This window comes from Anolis sagrei, chromosome 9 (assembly GCF_037176765.1).
Source record: "Anolis sagrei isolate rAnoSag1 chromosome 9, rAnoSag1.mat, whole genome shotgun sequence".
NCBI classification, from domain to species: domain Eukaryota; kingdom Metazoa; phylum Chordata; class Lepidosauria; order Squamata; family Dactyloidae; genus Anolis; species Anolis sagrei.
This window is the reverse complement of record NC_090029.1, coordinates 32021819-32031369: the sequence shown is the minus strand read 5'-3', so window position 1 is coordinate 32031369 and position 9551 is coordinate 32021819. Positions and strand designations below refer to the sequence as shown.

Here is a 9551-nt window from a genome sequence, read left to right as displayed (position 1 = left end):
GGGGGGGGAAGGGGAGGGAGTGTGTGGCGGAGGGATATTAGTATTTGAAATCCGCGCAGGCGCAGAAGCCAGCAAGGGAGCCGCCATGTTTGAAGGTGGCTGCTTTTCCCGCCTTGGGAGGGAGGGAGTTCGGCCTCCGAGGGAGGGAGTTCAGCCTTATAGCCCAGAATATCAAGGCAGAAAATGCCACAATATTTGCTTTGAACTGGGCTATCTGGCTCCGCACTGTTATTAAGCAGATAATGGGATTCTAAGCAGATAATGTGGGATTGTATACAGCTGTGTGGAAGGGCTCCCTCTCTCTCCCCCCCCTCTCTCTCCCTTTCCCCTCCCTCTCTCCCTTTCCCTCCCTCCCCGCTCTCTCTCCCTTTCCCTCTCCCTCTTCTCTCCCTCCTTGCTCTCTTCCCCTCTTCTCTCCCTCCCTCCTTGCCCCCTCTCTCTCCTTCCCCTCTCTCTTTCTCCTCCCCCTCTCTCTTTCTCCCTCCTTCCCCCCTCTCTCCCTTTCCCCCTCCCTCTCCCTCTCTCCTTCACCCCTCCCTCTCTCCCTCCCGCCTTCCCCGCTCCCTCTCCCTCCCTCCTTTCTCCCTTTCCCCCGCCCTCTCGCTCTCTCCCTCCTTCCCTTTCTCCCTCCCTCCTTGCCCCCCCTCTCTCCCTTTCCCCTCCCTCTTTCTCCTCCCCCGCTCTCTCCTTCTCTTCCTCCTCCTTCTCCCCTTCTCTCTTTCTCCTCCCCTCCCTCCCTCCTTCCCCCTCTCTCTCCCCCTCTCTCCCTTTCCTCCTCTCCCTCCCTCCTTTCCCCCTCCCTCTCTCCCTCCCTCCTTCCCCCTCTCTCCCCCTCCCTTTCCCCCTCTCTCCCTTTCCTCCTCTCTCTCCCTCCCTCCTTTCCCCCTCTCTCCCTTTCCCCCTCCTTCTCTCCCTCCTTCCCCCTCTCTCCCCCTCCCTTTCCCCCCTCTCCCTTTCCTCCTCTCTCTCCCTCCCTCCTTTCCCCCTCTCTCCCTTTCCCCCTCCTTCTCTCCCTCCTTCCCCCCTCTCTCCCCCTCCCTTTCCCCCCTCTCCCTTTCCTCCTCTCTCTCCCTCCCTCCTTTCCCCCTCTCTCCCTTTCCTCCTTTCCCTCTCCCTCCCTCCTTCCCTCTCTCTCCCTTTCCCCCTCTCTGCCCTCTCTCTCCCTTCTTCCTCTCTCTCTCTCTCTCTCTCTCTCTGGGCCCTTCCACACAGCCCTATATCCCAGAATATCAAGGAAGAAAATCCCACATTATCTGAATGCGGATTCGAATAACCTAGTTCAGAACAGATATTGTGGGGTTTTCTGCCTTTATATTCTGGGATATAGGGCTGTGTGGAAGGGCCCAGAGAGAGGGGGGGCCTTCCACACAGCTGTGTAAAATCCCACATCTGCTTTGAACCAGAATATACAACAGTGTAAAGTCAGATAACCCAGTTCAAAGCAGATACTGTGGCTTATTTGCCTTGATATTCTGGGTTATATGGCGGGGGAGGGCCTTAAGGTCCCTATCACACAGCTATATAAAATCCCACATCTATTCTGAACTGGACTATATGGCAGCGTGGAATCAGATAACCCAGTTCCCAGTTCAAAGCAGACACTGGATTATCTGCCTTGATATATTGGGTTAAATGGCTGTGGGGAAGAGCCCCGTGGCTCCGGAAAAGAGTGGCAGGTTTTGCCATAGATTTCAAAGTCAGCCATGTTAGGGTCCTTCTACACTGCCATATAATCCAGATTTTGAAAGCACCTAATCCACAATATCAATTTTGAACTGGATTATATGTTGGTGTAGACAGAGGTCCCTTCATTGAGCCATATAACCCAGGGCCCTTCCACACAGCCATATAACTCAGAATATCAAGGCAGATAATCCACAATATCTGCTTTGAAGTGGGTTATCTGAGTCCACACTGACATATATTCCAGTTCAAAGCAGATATGGGGTTTTATTCAGATGTGTGGAAGGGGTCCCAGAATATCAAGGCAGATAATCTACAATATCGGATTATCTGAGTCCACACTGTCATCTAATCCAGTTCAATGTGGATTTTAGACAGCTGTGTGGAAGGGACCTTAGTCTCAGATATCTGTTTGCCAAGCAGATAATGTGATTTATCTGATTTAATAATCTGGATTATCTGGCAGTGTATAAGGGGTCTGAGGGCCCTTCCACGCAGCCATATAATCCAGAATATTAAGGTGGTTAATCCCACAATATCTGCATTGAACTGGGTTATCTGAATTGACACTGCCATATATTCTAGTTCAAAACAGATAATTTGGGATTTTATTCAGCTGTGTGGAAGGGGTATGAGACAAGGTCTCATCTACACTGTCATGTAATCCAGTTCAGTGCAGATAATCTGGATTCTATGGCAGTAAAAATCCATCCAGAAAGAAGTTTGGTAGTAACAGCTTCCATTGCTGTGTGCATTAAAGAAAGTTCGTTATTATTTATTGTTTATACCCATTTTTCTCTCTCCACAAATGAGATTCAAAGCAGCTCAGAGATGCATATAGTCAGTTTCAAGTTGGATTATCATTGATCAATGTAGAGAAAAGAGTGAACTGTGTTCCAGATCTTACATTGATCCAGTTTACAGGTGAGATTAATCATTCTTATGCAAAGCTATTCAGGTCCATCAGAAGTGCTTTGTTTCCCAGACTAGGCTAAAGTCACTCTTCTGAAGGGAACTAAAAGCAGAGATAGGTGACTCCAGAATGGTAACGAAAGATTATAATAATGTAACAGTGCAAGTGCTTGCAATTTTAAACTATGTAAAACAGCCCAACAAAAAAAATATTAGTGTGTCTTGGTTTTTAGGTTTATTCCCAGGGTTCTTTGGGGTGCTGATTCAGAAAATTGCACTAGATAGACTGCATTATCTCTAGTTTCTTAAATAGGGTTATCCTGATTTCTATGGACAAGTAGATTGTGACTGTTAGATAGCATCTGTCTCAAGAACCAGAACTGCTGGGGGGAAACTGGTGGCATTTTTGGAAACAATCTGCCAAATATACCCAGAAACAGGGGAAACATTCAAGGTACCAAATGTGTGGTGGTCAGTTTTTTAAGTAACTGGACTGGAGGAAGATCAAGGTCCTTCTATACTGCCATAAAATCGAGTTAATAAAACCAAGTTATAACGTTTTGTGATCTGGAGTCTCTTTTCCCTAATTACACTGACTAAATTACCAACTTGTATTTAGTGCTGTGTGTTATGACGTGTTTGGAGGAACTGATCTTTGTACTGAAGCTTGCATAGCCATAGAGCTTTTATGGTGACATGTTCACTGTTGACTCAAATATTCATTATTTTATTCGTAAATCCTGAGTTCTTCCCTACATTGGGCTCAAGACAGCCTACAAGAAAATTAAAACAAAATATGATTAAAACATACAAAAGGTAAAAAAAGAATGGTAAAAACGGTGCAAAATAATTTCAAAATTGTTTTGATTACTGAAAACCTTCATGCAATAAATCACACATTTTAACCTCAGTTTTACAAAAATTGTACTAGACTGTAGGTAAATCTAACTGCAGTTCTTTTGGTACAAAATGGAAAATGCTGATGGAAAAAGGCAGTGCATCAAGTTGTAAACATGACCTTCAGGAAAGTGCAGTCATATTTCCAGATACCTTGCCCTAGCAATAATACTGATCACTTCCGTGTGCTTCTGAAAGCGCATACAGATAGAATATCTGAGTAACCTTGGTAAACTAGTTTACTTATAGTCAAAGGATACTCTCAGTAGTATGAATATACTCAAACAGGCTCAAAATCGCAGAGAAAGTAAATTCAGGCCTGAGTCTACATCTGCCATATAATCCTCTTCAATGTGGATTTTATACAGCTGTGTGGAAGGGTTCAAGGGGCCTTCCGCAATACCCCGCTATCCCAGGATCTGATCTCGGAGCCCTTCCACACAACCATATAACCAATAATATCAAGGCAGAAAATTCCACAATGTCTGTACTAGAGGCCCTTCCAGATCCTATATCTCAGGATCTGGTTCCAGGGTTTCTGTTTATTCCAGATTAGCTGGCAGTGTGGACACATAATCTAATTTAAAGCATAAAACCTGGAAACAGATCCTGGGATAGAGGGCCTGTCTGGAAGGGCCCTGGGTCACCTGAGGCCCCTTTCACACAGCTAAATCATAGAGTTGGAAGAGACCTCATGGGCCATCCAGTCCAACCCCCTTCCAAGAAGCAGGAAAATTGTATTCAAAGCACCCCTGACAGATGGTCATCCAGCTTCTGTTTAAAAGCTTCCAAAGCTATTATACCTTTTCCAGAATGCACCAATAATTAGGAACAATAGATTATTTAACGCCTGGAATAAAGAAATATTAAAATTTATCTGGAAAGGGAAAAGACCGAGAATAAAATATGGATATTTGACTGACGCGAAGAACAGAGGAGGGCTAGGTCTACCAGATCTAAACCTCTATTACGAAGTGTGCGGTCTAAGCTGGATAAAAGATTGGATCTTACTAAATAAGGAGAAAATACTAGAATCGGAGGGTTTTGACCTGGGAATTGGCTGGCACGTGTACTTCTGATACGACCAAATCAAAAGGGATTTTTTTTAAACAACCATTGTTAGATCTGTGCTAATGAAAATGTGGGCCAGATTTTATTTATTATTTATTATTATTATTTACTTCGCTTATAGACCGCAATTCTCAGCCCAGGGGCGACTCGCTGCGGTGTACAACATAGAAAAACAGGTGCAAAATACAAGACATAGTGTAAAATAATCCACAATTCATCATTATCAAAAACATCCTCATCAAAACATCAACATTACTACAAAGCCATTCCGTGTCATCTCATCGTCAAACCCACAATCCGGTATCATTTCCGTTATTCCATTCCTATGGTCAATTTACCAATCATTGCACATCTTGTTCAAATGCCTTCTTAAACAGCCAGGTCTTTAGTTTCCTGCGGAATATCAACAGGGAGGGCGCTAGCTTCATGTCTACGGGAAGGGTGTTCCACAGCCGAGGAGCCACCACCGAGAAGGCCCTATCTCTCGTCCCCGCCAGCTGTGCCTGTGACGCAGGCGGGATTGAGAGCAGGGCCTCCCCCGGAAGATCTCAAAGTCCTCGTGGGCTCATAGGCCGAGAGGCGGTCAGTTAGGTATCTTGGGCCGGAACTGTTTAGGGCTTTATAGGCCAACGCCAGCACCTTGAATTGAGCCCAGTAGCAGATCGGCAGCCAGTGGAGCTGGTACAGCAGGAGAGTTGTATGCTCCCTGCGTCCTGCTCCTGTTAGCATCATGGCTGCCGCCCGTTGGACCAGTTGGAGCTTCCGGGCCGTCTTTAAGGGCAACCCCACGTAGAGAGCGTTGCAGTAGTCTAAGCGGGATGTAACCAGAGCGTGGACTACCGTGGCCAAGTTAGACTTCCCAAGGTACGGGCTAAACTTTACCCAAAGATTCCTTTGTGGATATCCCCCCTTGAAGCAGGACAGAGAAGGTTATTGGGATGGTCCAACTGGCCCATCTATAAGGACATTTTAATAATAATAATAATAATAAAAAGGTAATCTGCAACTGAAAACAAGGGAGGAAATTGCCCAAAGCTTTAGCTCAGTTTCATGGTTCCAGTTCTTACAACTAAAGGATTATTTATTTATTTATTTATTTATTTATTTGGGGTTCTTTTACCCCGCCCTTCTCACCCCGAAGGGGACTCAGGGCGGCTCACAAAAGCAAGGCACAATTTGATGCCTGCATCATAAAAACAATCAACACAAAATTACATCAATACACAGTTAACACCAAATATACATTATAACCATAAAATCAATAAAACCAAATACAAACCCAGTTTCTCCTCTTGCATGGTCAGCGTTTGCTACTCATAGATCTAGTTTTACGTTCCACTTCATCAATCCTGCTGGTCTTACTCGCCTGGTTGTCTGATTTAATTGCCCGAGTGCCCAAAGGCCTGGTCCCATAACCAAGTCTTCACCCTTCTCCTAAAGGCGAGGAGGGATGATGATGCCCTGATTTCCCCCGGGAGTGTGTTCCACAGGTGAGGGGCCACCACTGAGAAAGCCCTGCTCCTCGTCCCCACCAGCCTCACTTGTGACAGTGGTGGGGTCAATAGCAGGGCCTCCCCAGATGATCTCAGACTCCGAGGCGGGATGTAGAGGGAGATACGTTCGGACAGATACACTGGACCGGAACCGTACAGGGTTTTGTAGGTCAAAACCAGCACCTTGAATTGTGCTCGGAACTGAATCGGCAGCCAGTGGAGCTGGCATAGCAGGGGGGTGGTATGCTCCCTGTATGACGCTCCGGTGAGCAATCTGGCTGCCGCTCACTGGACTAGTTGAAGTTTCCGAACAGTCTTCACGGGCAACCCCACATAGAGCGCATTGCAGTAGTCTATTCGGGATATAACAAGAGCGTGGACCACCGTTACATCTTCTTAATACTTATATTAATACGTTAATACTTCTTCTTCTTCTTCTTCTTCTTCTTCTTCTTCTTATTATTATTATTATTATATCCTGGGTTAAAAGCCAGTTTCTGAACTTTTGTGTTTTGGACTGCAATTCCCAGGATTCCTCTCCATTGGACAGGCTCGCGGGGCCTTCTGGGATTCGAAGTCCAAAACACTTAAAGAGGCCCCCACAGTGTGTTGCTTATTGAGTAGGCTTCGGACGCGCCTGTCGTCCAGGTCCCTTGGGGAGCGCGGGCGTCTCGTTTTCTCTTCAGGCCCGCCACGGACACCTCATCCCTCTCGGAGGCCCCCACCGCCGCTTTCGGACACTTCCGGCGGCCCAGCCCCTTTCGCGGAAGTCCCGTCTCCCCGCCCCTCAGTTCCGCCTCGGCCGGCCAACGAGAGGCGAGAGAAGCTCGGGCTGCCTTCCTCCCTACCTTCCTTCCTCAGCTGCTCGGGTGCCGGGAGATGGGCCTAGCCCTGAAGGGAAGCACAGCGAGGCCGGGGCCGGGGTGAGTCCTCCTCTAGAGCGAGGGGAAAGGCCTGCCGGGCCTGGAGAGGCCTGCTCTGCGCCTCAGAGAGAGAGCCAGAGAGGGTTTGGCCCAAGGGAGGGAGAGAGGGAGGCCTTTCAATTGGAACGAGAGCTGTTTCAAGTGAGCCCTCTTTAACTGCCACGGCCCAGTTCAGTGGGCACACTTGAAACTCCCAAGCATTCCACAAGGCAGTTAAAAGGGTCTCAAACTGCATTAATTCCACGGTGTGGCTTAGGTTCAAGGTGAGTTCAAAAGCTGACTTGTCCCACCGAAGCTTGGGTTTCAAGGGCACTTCACAGGTGAAGAAATCTGCAAGAGAATACTTTTATTGTATTGTCGAAGGCTTTCATGGCTGGAATCACTGGGTTCTTGTGGGTTTTTTCGGGCTATACGGCCATGTTCTAGAGGCATTTCTCCAGACGTTTCGCCTGCATCTATGGCAAGCATCCTCAGAGGTAGTGAGGTCTGTTGGAACTAGGAAAAAGGATTTATATATCTGTGGAATGACCAGGGTGGGGCAAAGAGTTTCGGGGTATGGTGTCATCTGTAGCAGATGATGTCCAACTCTGTCACTCCTTCCCACCTGCTACTAAGGAGGCTGTCGAGGTCCTGAACCGGTGCTTGGCCGCTGTGACGGTCTGGATGGGGGCGAACAAATTGAAATTGAATCCAGACAAGACAGAGGTACTCCTGGTCAGTCGCAGGGCCGAACAGGGTATAGGGTTACAGCCTGTGTTAGACTGGGTCGCACTCCCCCTGAAGACACAGGTCCGCAGTTTGGGTGTGATCCTGGACTCATCGCTGAGCCTGGATCCCCAGGTTTCGGCGGTGACCAGGGGAGCATTCGCACAGTTAAGACTCGTGCGCCAACTGCGACCGTACCTTGGGAAGTCTGACTTGGCCACGGTAGTCCACGCTCTGGTTACATCCCGCCTTGACTACTGCAACGCTCTCTACGTGGGGTTGCCTTTGAAGACGGCCCGGAAGCTCCAACTAGTCCAACGGGCGGCAGCCATGGTATTAACAGGAGCAGGACGCAGGGAACATACAACTCCTCTGCTGTACCAGCTCCACTGGCTACCGATTAGCTACCGGGCCCAATTCAAAGTGCTGGCTTTGGCCTTTAAAGCCCTAAACGGTTCTGGCCCTACATATCTATCCGAACGTATCTCGGCCTATCAGCCCACCAGGACCCTAAGATCTTCGGGAGAGGCCCTTCTTTCCATCCCGCCTGCTTCACAGGTGCGGCTCGCGGGAACGAGAGACAGGGCCTTTTCTGTGGTGGCCCTGCGGCTTTGGAATGCCCTCCCTATAGAGATAAGATCAGCCACCTCGCTGATGGTATTTCGGAAAAAACTGAAAACATGGATGTTTGAGCAAGCATTCGGCTAATCCGATGCGATGAAGTTTTTGATCAAGGACTGGCAATCACAGACAACGAAACTGGATTATAACTTTAATTAAGAGATGCATTGGTCTGTATTGGTGGCCCAATACTGTGTATTGTATATGTATGTGTTTTATATTTTTAATCGAAATATTGTTGTTTTTAAATGTTGTAAACCGCAATGAGTCGCCGTTTTAGGCTGAGATATTAGCGGTATACAAGTGTACTAAATAAATAATAAATAAGAACTCTTGTCTGCTGGAGCTAGGGGTGAATGTTTCAACTGACCACCTTCATTAGCATTTGAAGGCCTGGCTGAGCCTGGGGGAATCTTTCGTTGAGAGATGTTAAGATGTGCCTGGTTCTTTCCTCTCTGCTGTTTTGCTGTTGTAATTTTAGAGTTTTTTAATACTGGTAGCCAGATTTTGTTCATTTTCATGGTCTCCTCCTTTCTGTTGAAGTTGTCCACATGCTTGTGTATTTGAATGGCTTCTCTGTGTCGTCTGACATGGTGGTTGTGAGAGTGGTCCAGCGTTTCTGTGTTCTCAAATAATCTGCTGTGTCCAGATTGGTTCCTCAGGTGCTCTGCTATTATTATTATTATTATTATTATTATTAACTTTATTTGTACCCCGCTAGCATCTCCCGAAGGACTCGATGCGGTTTACACAGGCAGAAGCCTCAGAACACAATACAGTAAAAACATAACACAACAATAAACAAAGCAAATCAAATAGTTAAGCAAAATAACAACAACAGTAACGATGCATCAAGACACTTTAAAACTGGGCCGGCCAGCGCAATGGGGTACAGGGTTAAAAGTGCTGAAATGGCAGGAGGAACGCAGGATTAAAATAGTGCGGTGTGCTATGGCTGACTTCTCTGGTTGAAGTAGTCTGCAGTGCCTTTCATGTTCCTTGATTCGTGTTTGGGCAACGCTGCTGCATTTGGTGGTCCCTATGTAGACTTGCCCACAGCTGCATGGTATACGGTAGACTCCTGCAGAGGTGAGAGGATCCCTCTTGTCCTTTGCTGAACGAAGCATCTGTTGGATTTTCTTGGTGGGTCTGGAGATAGTTTGTATGTTGTGTTTCCTCCTCAGCTTCCCTATGCGGTCAGTGGTTCCCTTGATGTATGGCAGGAACACTTTCCCTCTGGGTGGAT

General features: G+C 47.3%; 1 protein-coding gene across 3 annotated transcripts in view; it reads left to right on the top strand.

Moving 5' to 3' along the window:
• Positions 1–6797: 6797 nt before the first annotated feature.
• Positions 6798–9551, top strand: part of USP8 (ubiquitin specific peptidase 8) — a 47686-nt gene continuing 44932 nt past the window's right edge. For 2 of the 3 annotated variants that reach the window (XM_060755231.2, XM_067471426.1), the window contains exon 1: positions 6798–6979. The gene's annotated coding sequence lies outside the window, so the exon portion shown is untranslated. The remainder of the gene's footprint in view (positions 6980–9551) is intronic. The other variant, XM_060755232.2, reaches the window with a different exon arrangement.